Source organism: Protopterus annectens, chromosome 3.part0, assembly GCF_019279795.1.
Source record: "Protopterus annectens isolate FY-2018-M chromosome 3.part0, PAN1.0, whole genome shotgun sequence".
Classification (NCBI taxonomy): domain Eukaryota; kingdom Metazoa; phylum Chordata; order Ceratodontiformes; family Protopteridae; genus Protopterus; species Protopterus annectens.
This window is the reverse complement of record NC_056731.1, coordinates 1,979,550,135-1,979,566,237: the sequence shown is the minus strand read 5'-3', so window position 1 is coordinate 1,979,566,237 and position 16,103 is coordinate 1,979,550,135.

Below are 16,103 nucleotides of genomic sequence, written 5' to 3'. Positions count from 1 at the left end.
CATGCAGTATAATACTGATTATCTTTGTTGCACCGGTATGCCTTGATTTTGCCATGCAGTATAATATTGATTATTTTTGGTGCACCTGTATGCCTTGATGTTGCCATGCAGTATAATACTGATTACCTTTGGTGCACCTGTATACCTTGATGCTGGCATGCAGTTTAATACTGATTATTTTTGGTGCTCCTGTGTGCCTTGATGTTGGCATGCAGTATAATACTGATTTCCTTTGGTGCACCTGTATACTTTGATGTTGGCATGGAGTATAATACTGATTATCTTTGGTGCACCTGTACTAGTTTCTCATTCTAACCTTCTGCAGCATTAATGTCCTGTACCACTCACTGTCATACCTGTTCCTGAAAGACCTTGTATGCTTTATGTTTATCAAAATGAACACAGGAATAATGCCAGACAAATGATCATGGGGACCAGAAGATGCCTAGCTTTATACAACATCAGGTGTGCATAGGGCACCTGGTAACATCTCATTCTCCTTTGTGGTCTGCTTTTACAGGCACTGCGACTCTTGGGGACTAATGGCAAACCATGTACTCCTATGGATTACAACACATCAGTCAGTGTGTGCGTATGTATGAGTCTGTGTTTGTGTATATGTGTGTGCATACATATGACTGCACTTCACTGATCCATATATCTCACAGCTATCTCCTCCTTACATCAGGTGACCATGCACCTGTCTGCTATCATGCTTTGACCTTTCCCACAATGTCACATGCCTACATCATTAGGCATGGTATCATTGTCCATCCTCTTGCTCCACTGTGCTAAAGGATGGCCATTTTGTGCACATCTTCTGCCTTCCCCCTGTATCTCCATATATGTAGCCATGCCATGACCTATTTGCAGGGGCCACTGGGACCTTTTAGCATATGTTGGACTCTGTGTGCATAAGCCATGGTGTGCTCCCCCAACTGTACATGCATCTGTCATGTTATTTTGCTGAGTTTCCTGATACAGAGATGTTCCAGCTGGATATATAACTGTTATGCACTTGTGATGTGTTGCTTGTCAGAGTGAGTCCCTTCCCTCGGATGAAACTGTATAGTTTAATTCCTTTGTTCTTTGTTTCATAAAATAATAGAGCTCCCCATGTGACATTTACTCTTCAAGTCATTTTGTTATGTTACCACACACTATTTTACTGGTTGCTGTTTGTCCCTGTTGCTGCCATCCACAATGGATTAGTAACATAGTGCAAAGGTACATTGCCTGGTGTTTTGTCTCTATTCACTACATCTATATCTATATCTATATCTATATCTATATCTATATCGACATCTATATCTATATCTGTATCTACATCTATATATTTATATATCTATCTGTATCTATTTTTATATCTATGTGTTTCTCTGTATATATGCTATCATCTGTTGTCTGTTTCTTTCATTGGTTTAAAAGGTTAATTAACAGTGCATTGAATTCTCTTTAGTTTGTTTCGCAGTGATTGAATGGTAAGAGTTCAGCATGGAAACCTGTCTGAGGTTTGTGGTGGGGTACATATACTCTGGTCATGACTGCACTGTGTGACTGGAATTCTGTCTGTAAGCAGTGATTTGGATAACCAGTTACTTATTACATTATTCTTTTAGCATCTTAGCTTTTTAGCGATAGGTTCTGCATGGTTTTCATAAATAATAATACACTTTGCATGCCTGATTTAACATTCATTTTAGTGGTGTTACAACGGCAAAGCTGACTACTAAAATATTCAGCTGGTGTTTTCCTTCTCCGTAACTGATTGCTGCAGACTGATTTAGCTGTTATGCGTTTAACAGCAGCACAGCTCAGAAATGGATGGGGCAAGATGAGATTTTTTTTCTTTTAATGAGAAGCTGCATGTCAAATGATATTCTTAGGTTTATGTTGCAGAAAAAAAAAAAACCTCTAATAAAATCATCCAGGAAATGCCTGATATATTTCTGTTTCATATGATATCTCCAGGCAGAAAAAAGCTAAGACTGAGCACTCCATGCACTTAAAGTCATAGAACTTTTTATAAATGAAGGAAGAATACATGACAGTGTGTGGAAGTTATATCCCATTGTCAGTCTTAAGGTTTATGTTCTTGTGTAGAATTTCCATTGCATTTGTATTTACAGCATGTCTCATTGCAGGGTCAATATTATTAGCCTTTACAGATGCTTACTATCTTCGATAGCACATTTAATTTCCTAGAACAACATATCATGTCTTCTCGTAAAATTTCTCTTGCCCTCATGGGCCAACAAGTAAGCACCTTTCCTATAATATCATAATGATTCATTTTTGGATATGCTGCATTAAACTCTTAGAGCTTCTAGTCTGTTTACTGTGATCTACGCAGGCCATGTATCAGTGAGTTCACAAGTGAGTTTAGTAGTTAATAAATAAACATTGAATCAGTTGTATAACTGAACTGGAGTTTCTTCTACGTGTTATTTTTGACATGAATTACATTCCAGTGCTGTTTAACAGTATCAGTAGTTATATTTTCCCATACTGTTGCAGCTATGCTGTGTAACAAACTGAGAAAATAATATGGGAAGAACAACTCAAACAGCAGTTTCTAGTAAAGAAGTAACACATCATAAAACATGTTTTAAGGAAAAATAAGGAGATTTTTGATCTCAAAATAAATAATGTTAATAGTAATAGTTAAAATGATAGTTCTGTTCTAAGGCAAATTAGTCACAATTTCCAAATGACTTACAGACTGCAGTGTAATGCAACACAACATTTGCTGACTGTTGGCTGGCAGTGCACAGGCAAAGACATAAGGGATTATGATCGGGTCACCGATCATAAATCATTTATTACGTGTTTGAGACATGGTTACCAAGAAATTCACCTTGAGAGTGTGAATCTTGGCATCCATGTCGAGAATGCATATAGTTACGATCAGCGATCTGAAGAGCTAATCATAATTTTTCATAGTGCATGAAAATTGAGCTTATGTTTATCATTCCTTTTATACTGGTTTAATATTTTGTTAAACAGATATACTACTAATAGAAATTGTTTTAACAGTTGATACTGATTTCACCTCATGCACACATATAGCCATCTGCTTCAGAGCTGCTAACACATTGTAGCAGCTCAGATTTTTTGTCACTTTCTCCCAACTCATATCCTGACTCATCGCCATTTCACATTAGTTGCGACTCTGACCATTTTACTGTCATACTTCTAGTAACCTACTGCCTGTATACAACAGTTCTTATTGTATTATTCTTCAAAAGGTACTATTACAAAGCATATCAACTCACATTACTGAAACCTTTTGATTATCAATTTCCTTATGTCTTCATATTTCTAGCGATAAGGTTAGAATTCAATGAAAAGCACCATCCTCCTTCTAGAGGTACGTGATCATTATGTTATATTTCTTCCAATTATGTAGGGACTGTTGTTCAATCTTTATATTCAGCCTTGCAAGATTTGTCAACTTTCACCTTCCTAATTGTCAGTAGGAGCTCCCAAACACCAAAGTGTTTTTTCCTTTACTGGAATAAATTACCACTGACCAAAGCTCATGACTGTCAAACATTGGTATTTGTCTAGAACCACCAAGTCAACAAATACCTCCTCAAAAGCATAAAATACTGATTTCCCATTTATTATAGGAAGAGGAAAGGGACCTCATCCAAATGTCTCATTGATGAAATAAAATGAAAAGCAAATTAAGAGCACATGTGACAATGGTAATATAATAATAATAATAATAATAATAATAATTACCATGCCCTTAAATTTGTCTTGTCTTCATGCCTATATTACTTAAAGGAAACTGTATGGGACTGGTTCCTTACACAAGGTTGCTTACAAAAAGAATACAATGTGTAACAAACCTGCCTTATGCAGAGCACCTTAAAGTCCTTTCCCTCAACTGAGTCTCCAATAGTTTGTTAAGAAGTGAGCTATACTTGGCTTACAAGGCATTCTCAAATCCCACACATATGAATCTCCGAATTATTAGTAAGTCAAAGAGTACCGGAAATATAATGTCTAGAGACCAGAATTTCGTCTGTGACTTAAAAAAAACATGCTGGAGTGACAGATATGTGTCCAAGAGACTGCCCCTCCTATAGAACAGGCTTCCCATCCATTATCATTCTAACCCACTGTTTGCCCACTTCCTGTATTTCTGGTGGGGCATTACATAGATTTGAGCACACTTGGATGTATTCTTATTCCCTGTATTTGTGCTTGACTGAATACTCATGGATGTTGAAGTTTGATGTTTCTGAAGGGCTGTATTTAGGAATATAACTCAATGTTCACCTTTACTATTACTGCATCCTCACCCACCTTGCCTTCCCATTTCTACCTAGAAGATAACTCTTGGCATTACTTGTGTGTGTGTGCATGTGTGGTTGTGTATGTGTGTGTGTGTGTGTGTGTGTGTGTGTGTGTGTGTGTGTGTGTGTGTGTGTGTGTGTGTGTGTATGCATGCATGCATACATGTGTGTGTCCATGTGTGTGCGTGTGTGCGTGTGTGCATGTGCGTGTGTGTGTGTGTGTGTGTGTGTGTGTGTGTGTGTGTGTGTGTGTGTGTGTGTGTGTGTGTGTGTGCGTGTGTTTTTTGTGTGCCAAGTAAGATATACAATATAGTAATCATGTGTTGTTAATTGTAGTTTTGCACTACTTTGATAGCATTAATGCGGAGGCGTACTGTTGTAAAGCACAAGGTAACTGAATGGACTGTTTGTAACATTGTGGCTATTGGATGTTAATGAATTACTTTAGTTATTTATTTGTAATATTTTGTATTGATTTAAGGAATTTAATTCATTTATTTTTGTTTTTATCCTTTGAACTGTCAAGGCATGAAAGGTAGTAGTTGACTACAGACCTAGTACTGTGTTTAAGTTTAAATGTAATATAAGGTTTACAGCCTTAGTTGTTTCTGGTATTATACTGAGACATTTTAGGTAGCAATTTTGGTGTTGGCAGTGAATGGCGTCTATTTTCTGTTTTACTTGAATGAGGGAAAGAGATAAGGATTAAATTGTGGTCAAGGGGTCAGCAGCTGGGTCATGCTGGACTGGACCAGAGTTCATAATGGACTGATCATGTGAGCCATGCAATCAGTTTAGACTGCAGGTAAAACATGATCAAGAAAATGAAGAAGAAGGTACTGAAGGATTGTGGAATGTTGGGCAGATTTTTTTTTCAGCTCTGGCATAGGTTTTGGTTTGTACCTGGAGGAAAGAAGTAAGATATATTGTCTTAAGGAAGTACTGTCTTGGTTTAATTAAAATTATTTCCTTATTTCAGTCTGACCCTCAGTCCGACCTGCGGTGGTGGTGCTGTGGTAGAGTTGTTGCCTCACAGTAAAACACTATCCGGTTCGATGCTCAGCTAGAGCGTCTTCTGCATGGAGACATGCGTGAATGGGCGTACCTTTTTTGAAGGTTGTGCATCAGGCCTGGCAAGCTGGTACGTAAAAATCAACTGCCAATCATTAGTGGACCGGAGTTCCGCTGTGGTGACCCCTAACCGGGAAAAGCTGAAAAACACAAACGATTTCCTTCTTTCAGTCCCTTTTTGCACATTATTTTGAATTTGTATTAATTAAATATTCTACTTTAGGTACATTGTATTTTTGTTAATGTTGTAAAGATGCAAGCATGGCTATGAAATGTACCTGAGTTTGCATTTAGTCTTGACTTTGCTGTTTTTATTTATATGTACTGTGATGTCTAGTTAGATTTGTCAGCACTGTTAGAAGCTGATATAATTAATGTTAATTGCCTCCAGTACTAGCTGATGACATGGGCAAACTGGGCACAGTTGTTAACATGCACAAAATGAAAATATCTTTTGTAGTTGGTAAGCTTGGACTAAACATCAGTTTTACATATCAGGATATCTCTGTACTTTTTTTGCATAAATATGTGTGTGCATGTGTCTACATGCATGTGTATGCATGTGCCTGTGTGTGTGTGTGTGTGTTTGTGTGTGCACGCACGCATTTGTGTGTGTGTGTATGTGTGTGTGTGTGTGTGTGTGTGTGTGTGTGTATGTGTGTGTGTGTGCGTGTGTTTGTGTGTATATGTGCGTGCATGCATGTGTATGTGTCTGTGGGTGCATGCATGCTTGTGTGTGTGTGTGTGTGTGTGTGTGTGTGTGTGTGTGTGTGTCTGTTCACATGTGTCTGTGTGTGCATATGTCTTTGTTTGCATGTGTCACAGTTGGGTCATACACTCACTAAGTGTGAATAATAGGATTACTTTTGCACAAATTAAAAAAGTGATTAGGAAATAGCCAGAGGTGGATGTTAGCCCCTCCGCTTGATTTTTTTCAGCAGCTGGATGTCTCTAGGGACATATGGTTGCAGTCTTAGCCCTCAGCTATTCTTTTTGGTATGCATAAAGTGGCAAAAAGCTATAACCTACTTGCAAATGCTCTTGGGTAAAGCTAAGAAAGCCATGAAGCCTGAAACCATCCTATGTAAAAGCATATAAGAACTAAAATAACTGGTACAATTTCATTTTAGCTCTCTTTTATACCTCCAACTGTATTGTTAAGGAGAATAATAAACACACAATCAGGCTATTTATTAATATCTGCAGTATATTAAAACACTAGTAATGTCATCCTACACACACAGAGTAGGAAATTTAAAAGATAAGTGCAGAAACAATTTTTTGAGAGATTCTGCAAACTGTAAACATGGAAAAGTAGACTAAACTGGAAATTATCACTGGCATAGTTTTCTCTCTCCTTCTACATTTTCATTTTACACCTTGTCGCATTCCATGGGGTCACTAGTTTTGAGAGAGTATGATAGAGAGAGAGAGAGAGAGAGAGAGAGAGAGAGAGAGAAGACATAATCAAAGATTTAGGCACACAAAACCTGTTAAAAATAACTTCTCTCAAAAGTAATACGATGTAACACTCAAGAACTCTGCAAATGGTCAACAACTAAGTATTTGCAGTAACTAGCAGACCTATAACATGTGCGTGACCAGCAGATGGTGGAAGAGAACCATTCTTGCAGCGATGAGCCCTTTATTGTGAGTATATGTAGACAGGTGTGTCATGTTCTTTGTAAGATAATAATCTTCTCCATTTTCATGTATAGTATGAATGAGAGTTCCAAAGCAGTGTACCATCAACTCCCAGAAATGGGCAAATGGTCTGTAACATATTCTGCCGCAAATCCTGCTCTGTAGCTAGACTGGCCATTAATTCTCTAAAGCTTTGAGAGTACATAAATGAGCACCTCTGCAGCAACCTCAGAAATATGTTGAGAAGATACAGTTACTGAATTAAGACATAACACACCCAGCGGTGTAAACTTTGATTCTAGATGATTGTCACTGTTGAAGTGACACCCCAACCCCAAGTGTAAAAATGTGAAAAGGGATTGTGGATGGATGGATGGATGGATGGATGGATGGATGGATGGATGGATGGATGGATTCCAGGCTGGAGTTTTATTGCAGTTATAGTAATAAAAAAAATACAGGAATTAGCCAACCAGATAGAAGAGGTCTGTTTAGTGACTAGATAACCATGTTGCCCCTTCAAGAAAGACACAAACAGCTGATCAGACTGCTGCAGGGCTTAATTCTGTCTGTAGCATCTAAGTTGCTTGTGCATGTCTATAGAATGCAGAATTTGTTTGCCTTTGTTCTCCTATTAAAGAAAGGAAAAAAAAATAACTGAATATATTAGCTCAAAGTAATCTCAAAGCCAATTTAGGAATAAGGTATGGATGTGTTCTCGGAGATGCCCTATTCATAGGTAAGCACTAGGATGGACTGCCCTTGCAGGCCATTTTAAGCCAAGCCAATTTCATTATAAAGGTGAGAATCAAACTCTGCCTCTTGTGTCTGTGAGGTAGACACCTTAATCATTATGCCTCTCCCCAATAACTGTGTTTGAAACCAAGTACAAAAGATTAATCCAGATAAATTCACTTTAGCTAGCAGATCTAGAAGAGTCAGTCTCTGATGCCCTCCCCTGTGGGAGGAATAAATACATATTGTTGAAGTTTCAAGTAGTTTGTTGAGTTAAATAGAATGATAACACATGTCCATTTACCTGCTTGAACTGAATTAAATACTTGAAACCTCAACAATTGAGGTGCTGGTAGAAGGAGAATCAGAGCAGACTTCACCCTGTAAAGTGGAAGTGGGAATTGTGACATCACCAGCCTGAGGAGGAGGAGAATCACACAGTACAGCAGGCTTCATCCCTTTAGTCACTGGCATCCATGCCTATGTACCACATGATGGCAGCTCCATGAATTAACCATTTATTTTATGAGTAGAAAACTCTTTATTTTTCTTCTTTTCTGTCAGATGTTTCCTTAAAGAGAATGTTTTTCTTGGAACAAGATTTCTCACTGATAGAAGGAAAATCAGAAGCCGAAAAGATTGAATTAAAGCAACAACCTTTTAAGGTGCAGTGGTGCAGTGGTAGAATTGTCGCCTCACAGCAAGAGGTTCTGTGGTTTGATATTGGGGTGCCTTCTGTACGGAGTCTGCGTGTCCTCCCTGCGTTCATGTGGATATGCTCTGTTTTCCTCCCACATTACAAAGACATGCATCTAGAGCGTTTCTCTCTGGGCCTCTGCTGAAAATTGGCTTCATTCCAAGTTGGACATTCCCGGTTAACAAATGTTAAATAAATAAAAGTACCTTTCTGTTTGATTCAAAGTTTTTTTTTTTAATTTAGCACAGAGATCATAATTATCAGAATCTGGCTCGTACTAAACACAAAGACAGTAGCGATACTAGTCTTATGGAAGAACATCAGGCTCACAAGAGCGTGTGGTAATTTTCTTTTCTGACATTAATAAATAACAAAACCACAAACAGTTACTCTCTACATAACTGAAGAGAAAATAGAACTTTGCATTTAGCATTGCCAAAGATCAAGACCAAGGAGGAGAAAACTAGAGAAGCATAGCAGACCATCTATTTATTTCAAATAGCAAAAAAAGAGTTATGTAGGGTGCCTCTGGACTACAGTGCCATGCTCCTGAGATGATCAGAAAGATCAGGCCAAGAGACTGATAAAGTATTTATTTGTGTTAGATGTTACCACGGCAGGGCTAGCCACCCAGCCGTATGAACCTTGGCTCAAGATGATTGCCACTGTTGAAGTGCACCCCAACCCAATGTGCAAAATGGGAAAAGGGGTTGAGGATGGATGGATGGATTTGGGTTAGATGTTACAAATAATGTGCACCAATAAACTAAAATAACCAAATGTCCAGGTAGCAAACGGTGGAAGACCTTTAACAGGTTGAGCATTTTCATCTAAGTTCATACTTTTAGACTTCATTAGAACCATTTAAAACACATTTCCACTATGGAAAACTTTAAAAAGACATTTAAATACACAGACCCCCTAAGATAATGTACACCACATACAAGTGAACTGAATCAGCACAAAATCAGTCTTATAAGTGGTATGTTAAAGTAGGTTTTGAGTAATACGGGAGTTAGTGAACAACTTACAAGGTTATGTATTATAAGGGTAAGGTTACGGTATAATTCATTCATTCAGTCAGTCAGTCATTCTCTAATTATGTGCTTAATCCATTACTGGGGGTTGGGGAAGCTAGTGCCTATCTTAGCAATCAGTGTATGAAAATTATAGAAACTCCCCCTAAGCAGAGTACCCATCCAAAAAGTATTTATAGACCTTTCAGAGGCCTCTCTGTTACAAGCCATCTTCAGTTCACAGGTGACTCAGTAGTTCAGAGTTACTGTAAGAAGGCTGTGTTAGCCTGCAGGGAAAACCTTGACTAATGCCTTTGCCTAAGCAGCACATACCACTGTACACAGTGACAGTGTGCATGCATGTGTCCTGTCAAAGCAAGTGTGATACAGAAGTGAAAACCACAGCAGGGACCTTACATTCTGTAAGATCCCAGACACCCCCTCCCACAGAGGGTGGTACCACTCCCAGCACTCAGCCCTTACCAAGTGGAGAAATAATGAGCATTAGGGCTTTTGCTAGCAGGGGAATGATGCATTTGGGCATCCAGGAGGCAGGTTGGAAGGTTAAACATCGGGATCAGAATACAAAAAGAGAAAAGTAGTCAGGGACTTGAAGTCACACGTAGATAATAATCTAGATTTGACCATCACGTGTCTACAGTACTGAGGAACTCATTCTATGTTCCGCAACTTATAAACAAAGGTATGGCATCTGGGTCCAAGGAAGTCATTGTTCCACTGTATTTGGCATTCCTCAGACCTATCATTGAGTACAATGCACCCTTTGGTATATACCTAACCAGGCATATCCAACAACTGGGACATCCACAGAGGTTCCTCACTAAAAGAATACAGGGCGTAAGTATTATGTCCTATGCAGACCACCTCAAGGCCATAGCCCTGTATTCTGTCTCCTTCAGGCTATTGAGTGGAGAGCTATGCCTGGCACAGAGGGTATTATCAGACACCACTCTGATGGACCTCCTGCATATCAGCAAAACAAACGGCACCAGAATTACCTGTTCTAAAAATGTAAAACTTGTTTGTGATATAAATAAGACCTGGTGGAGAGACAAGTATGTATTCCACAGATTATCCCATCTCTGGAGAGGCTTCCCATCCATGTGAAGCAGAGTTCCTCCCTAACCCAATTCAAGTGCAACTTGGGGAACTGGATGGGGAACTGGAAATTCATCCCTGGCTTGGCACCTATGTCTCTAAGGGAAACTGGCAACCTGTAAATGGTTCATCTCCCAGGCCCCTGCTTATAAATGTTTCATCTCCCAAGCCCCTGCTTACACTTATCAAGGGTACCAGAACTTGTCAGAGATTTGGGATGCATGGCTGGGGTAAGACAGTTTCAAATCTTCTCAGGATACAAAATTAATGAAGCTAAATCAAAGGCAATAGCGGTAAATTATGTACCCACACAGAAATTGGTCCAAAAATATCCATATTTATGGGGACATGATAAAATGAAGTATTTAGGAGTATGGATTAGAAATGACTCTGTGGTGACAGCTAAGGATATGTGGGAAGAGACTAATCAGAAGATATTACAAAAAAAATGAGAAACTGGAAGTTTTGTTATATGGATATGGATACTAAGATACAAGCCATTACAATGTTTTTAGCCCCTTTAGTCTTATACACAGGTGAGGCATACTTTTATCAAACGGAGGAGAAGTTGTGGATCACAACTGAAAAAGAGTTGAGGGGATTTTATCTGGGAAGGGAAGATAGCAAAGGTCAAGTGGGATAAGCTGATTCTACCAATAGAACAAGGTGGACTAGGATTACCCAATTTGAGAGGATATTTTAGAGCAAAACATTTAAGGCTCTTGTACATATCATAAGCAAAAAACTATAATTCAGACTGGAAAGGAATGATGCTGACACAGGGAGGAAGCTCAAGAAATAAGGAGAGAGTGGGATTTTGGATGCAGACTCTTAAGGAGAATAATCAAAATCATACAGAGTAATAGCAGGGAGTATTCTAAAAACCAAACCAGCACGAGAGTGGAGAAAAGAAACTTTGCAATAGGGATGAATGTTATCAGGGATACAGATAATAGGTAAGAGAGGAATGGAATTTATTGGAGAAAACTAGCAAAGGAACCAAGGTATTGGGAGCAAATAACTAGAAAGGGAATGATAATAGAAAGGGAAGAGGCCAAGAATTTATTTGGACTGCAGGCTAGAGATTCCTAACAAGGACTGGTATCAGAGTATAGGCAAAGAGAAAGAAATAGGGGGCTTCTAAATGAAAGACTAGCACTGGTAGAATTCTTAATAGAATCTAGAACAGAAGCTGCCATTAAAAAAGGAGTAATTAATAAAGCATATAAAATATTGCATGATAATTATAAGAATCAATCCAAGGAGCTTAGAAAGGATTGGAAAGAGAGATTGGATAAGCAATTCACAAAAAGATAATGGGGGGATATATGTATATCTCCCAAATATGCAACAAAGTCTAGAGGATTTAGGATCTTTACCTGGAAGTGCTTACATAGATATTTTTATACCGCAAGTAGACTCCAAATATTTTTTCCTCAGGTGGATAGCAAATGTTGGAGGTGTGACGAGCAAGAAAGAGGTAGCTGGGCACATATTTTTTGGAAGTGCGATGAGCTGACAGACTTTTGGGACTCCCAGTGGACAACTCTGTCAGAGATGCTGGGTGAGCAGATTAGATTGACTGGAGAGATGATTTTTTTGAGTTATGCTACAGAATCGGAATTGCCTAGACATAGTAAAGGCTTGCTGAGTCTAATTATGGTGGCTGCCAAAAAAGTAATTATTAGAAATTGGAAATCAAAGTCTAAATCAACTGTACTAGAAGTAGTGAATATAGCAGTGGCGATATCGGACATGATATCGGACTGCAGCCCCCCAGCTGTGAATCCGAATGGTTCAATGCAACTTCTCACTTGAAAGTGAATCTGGACTGCTGCCTTACCAGTCCAGATTCAGGAAGAAGGCAGACTGCTAATGCTCCAGAAGTCTATGTGGTGCTAACCACATAGACTGGAAGGGGATCAGACTGCAAGGTCAGATGGAAAGTTCACAAACAAAATCAATGCGGGTACTTGGAATGTTTGCAAACAGGAACTGGTGTGTGTAATGCCCCAGGTGATGCAGACTGGTGGCTATAGAGAGAACTCAGGACAGCTGCTGGTGGTGGCTAGAGAATACTAAAGGCTTGAACCCTGTACCCTGGGTGCAGGTATCAAGAGCCTGAATTCTCTACCCACCACCCTTTCTGAAACCTTTGCAGATTTTTGCCTCATATTTTGTTCTGTTCTGTTCCTCATAAAATCTGTGTTTTTTGAACTTTTAATTTATTAAATAGTTGATGGTGCAGTAGTAGCATTGTTGCCTCATAGCTAGAGGCTCTCTGGTTTCATTCTTGGCTGGGATGCCTTCTGTGTGAAATCTGCATGTCCTAGTTTTGCCTCATAGTTTGTTCTGTTCTGTTCATCATAAAATCTATGGTTTCTAAAATTTCAGTTGCTTAAATAGTTGATGGTGCAGTGGTAGCATTGTTACCTCACAGCTAGAGGTCCTCAGGTTTGTTTTTTGGCTGGGGTGCCTTCTCTGTGGATTCTGCATGTCCTCTCCGTGTTTGTGTGGGTTTGCTCTGGTGTTCTCCCATGTTGCAAAGTCATGTATCTGCAGTATTTCTCCCTGGGCCTCTGCTGAAAATTGACTTTTGTTCCAAGTCAGACTTTCCTGGTTAACAAATGTTAAATAAATAAAATTGACAGACATTTGAATTTCAGACTTCATATTCTTCAGAAAGTACATAGTAACACTAAACCTTTTATTCTAGCAATTTTCTAAGTTTATAAGATGAATATTTGAAATTTGTCCCTACTTATGTATTCCCCCATTATTGGCTTTGTCCGGGTTTTTCTGTGCTAAGGTTGAGAGCAATGGTGAGAACTGAATTCACTAAATGGTAGCCATTTAAGTTTCAGTCTAACTTTCTTTCATAAAACAGCTGAGTTGGCATAGTGGTATGTTTGTCTGACTGTTGTGCACACGGTGCTGGGTTTATGACTTGGCAATGAAATGTATGGTGGTAACACAGCGTTTTATATTACCAACTTTCCAAGATGATACAAGCAGTATTTAAAATGTGTCCCTGGTTTTTGGGCTTTTGTCCCACCCCCAATAAATTTGGGCTTTTTTCAGATTTCTTGTGCTGCGAAGTGAGAAATACAGTTGAGTGTCGAGTAGATTTTACAAGGAGCTGAGAGCTGCAGGGGAAAAGAAGTTTAGTGCTGCTTATGCTAAATCTGGTTGTATTGTTAATAGTACAAAAGGTAGTGTGCTTGTTTTTGATGCAGAAGGCTGTGGCTTCTACTATCACAGAGAGTGGATGCTGCCATACTAAGAATGCTCTCTTTGGTGAAGATACAGGCACTTTATTTGTAGATGAAACAATGAAGTATAAAGTTGTTAGCTAGCAGCAACCTCTTCATTAGTTACAGATTTCTTTAATGTGGAATTATTTAGATGACTCTTACTTCTGCAGAGATTGTGCATATTTACTGATATTAGTAGAGTTTAGAAGTTTGATTAGACTTTTATGATGGAAATGCTCTCAATTGGGCAGTTTTGTCATTATTGGTGCATGTATTTCATTTTATTGTTTACTAGAAAAATGTTCAGAACAATAAATTTAAAACACCCTCTAACAACTGTACTGTATTATACAAGGAATATATTTTAATACAATCAGGAAGGTGTATCACGCAAAACATGTATGCCTTGTGTGCAAGGGGCCTATCATTTGAAAATAGCCCAAAGTTAATCTTTATACTAGCCAAATGCATTTTCTTTGAATGTGGATTTCAATGCTGTTTCAATGAATGTGAGTTTCAAGGGCAGAGAAGTTTTAATGCTACATCTATTTTCATTGTGAGATTGCATTGCATTGTTTAGCAGATGTCTTAGTGTTTGTGCTGTAAAATGCAAAATAAAACTTTCAAATGAAATCCAAATAATCATAGAAGTAAAGCAGTATGCACATTACAGTGTTTATGGTAAATGGGGCAAAATAGCCAAGTAATGGGACATTGGAATGGCTGCAGGGGGGAGGCTCCATTCGACCATGATTTTGTGAGGGGGAAGGGTGGCAAACTCAGACAGCCCCAGCTAAACTATACCTCCCAACTGTGCAGATTTTCACAGAATGAATAGATTTTTGCTTCTTATTTTTGGTTTGTGCCTCATAAAATTTGTGTTTTTTTGGAAAATCATTTAGGAATTAAGTCACTAAATAATGCCAAACGTTGAGTTTCAGACTTCATAACCTTCAGAAAAATGCATGCTAAAGCAAAACCTGTTATTCTATCAACTAAGCTTATACAAGAGCAATTTTTAGTACTGTTTATATGTTCCCCCAATATATTTGGCCTTGTCCAGATTTCCTGCATTAACAGGTTGAGAGATATGTGCAAATAAATTGCTTTATAGAATTAGGCATATCCAAACCTCTCAAATGTCCCCAATTTTGGCTCAAAATGTTGCTCTCCCTCTAATAATCCCTCTACAAAATGTCAATTTTGGAAGAAAATGTGGAGGGTTTACAATTAATAAATAACTGTAATAATCAGAGTTATAGATTACTTTTATTTCAGAAATGTATGTAGATTAAGTTATTTTGTCAGCTGCTCAAGTTAACAGTACTAATATTAAAAAAAGTTGTGACAAGCCAGGTAATATACAAATGTACCCCGGTATCATAACCATATCTCAGCATAATGCTGACATAAAAAAATATATCCATAACATCCAACTATGTCAAGCAAAGTTCCTCATTAGCACTCTTCAAGAAAAATCTTGATGAGAGGATGGGAAATAGGAAATACACCCCGGGGATCACTTCTGTGGCTCTGCTTGACAGGGTCACAGGAAAATAACTTTCTTGGGTGGTGTAAGCCAGGGAACCTTGTTGGCTAGGCTTACTTAGGCCCTTGGGCCAATAGCCTAGTACCTACCTATGAAACTATGAACATTGGTGCAATGGTAATCATATATAAGAAATGTTTCCAGTGCAATACAGAAATGTGCATAAATATAAATCACACTCTCAAAGTACATACATAGCAGGTACAGAAAATCAAAGGAACATATGAACAAGTAGCGCATATATAAGTGAAGGCAGGTGTATAAGGTGAATAGTGTCATAGCCATTAATATATACTTATTAAATCTGCAGATATTGACAGAAACTTGAAGTATGGTTATACCCTAAAATACTATTACAGTTTGCAGGATACAATGTAATCCCCAAAAAAATTAAATAAAAATATTATTTAAGGTAAAGTGGTATTCAAGGCTACTTCAGCAAGTAAGAATGGCAAACAGGGTAGGGATGCCACCAGCCATGGGGCAGCATAATAGTACATTATGTACAAGTGCAAAGAGCTTTGCTATGCTGAACTGTTGCAAACTGAGTGACAGGCATAACAAAAGGAGTATGACTCATGTTAGCTTTTAGGCACAGAACAATGAATATGGATTGCTTGCAGAACAGTTCATAGGTTCATAGGTATGTAGTAAGATACCCACCACAGGGACCTTCATAAGCCAAACCTTGCAACATGAATGTATAGTACA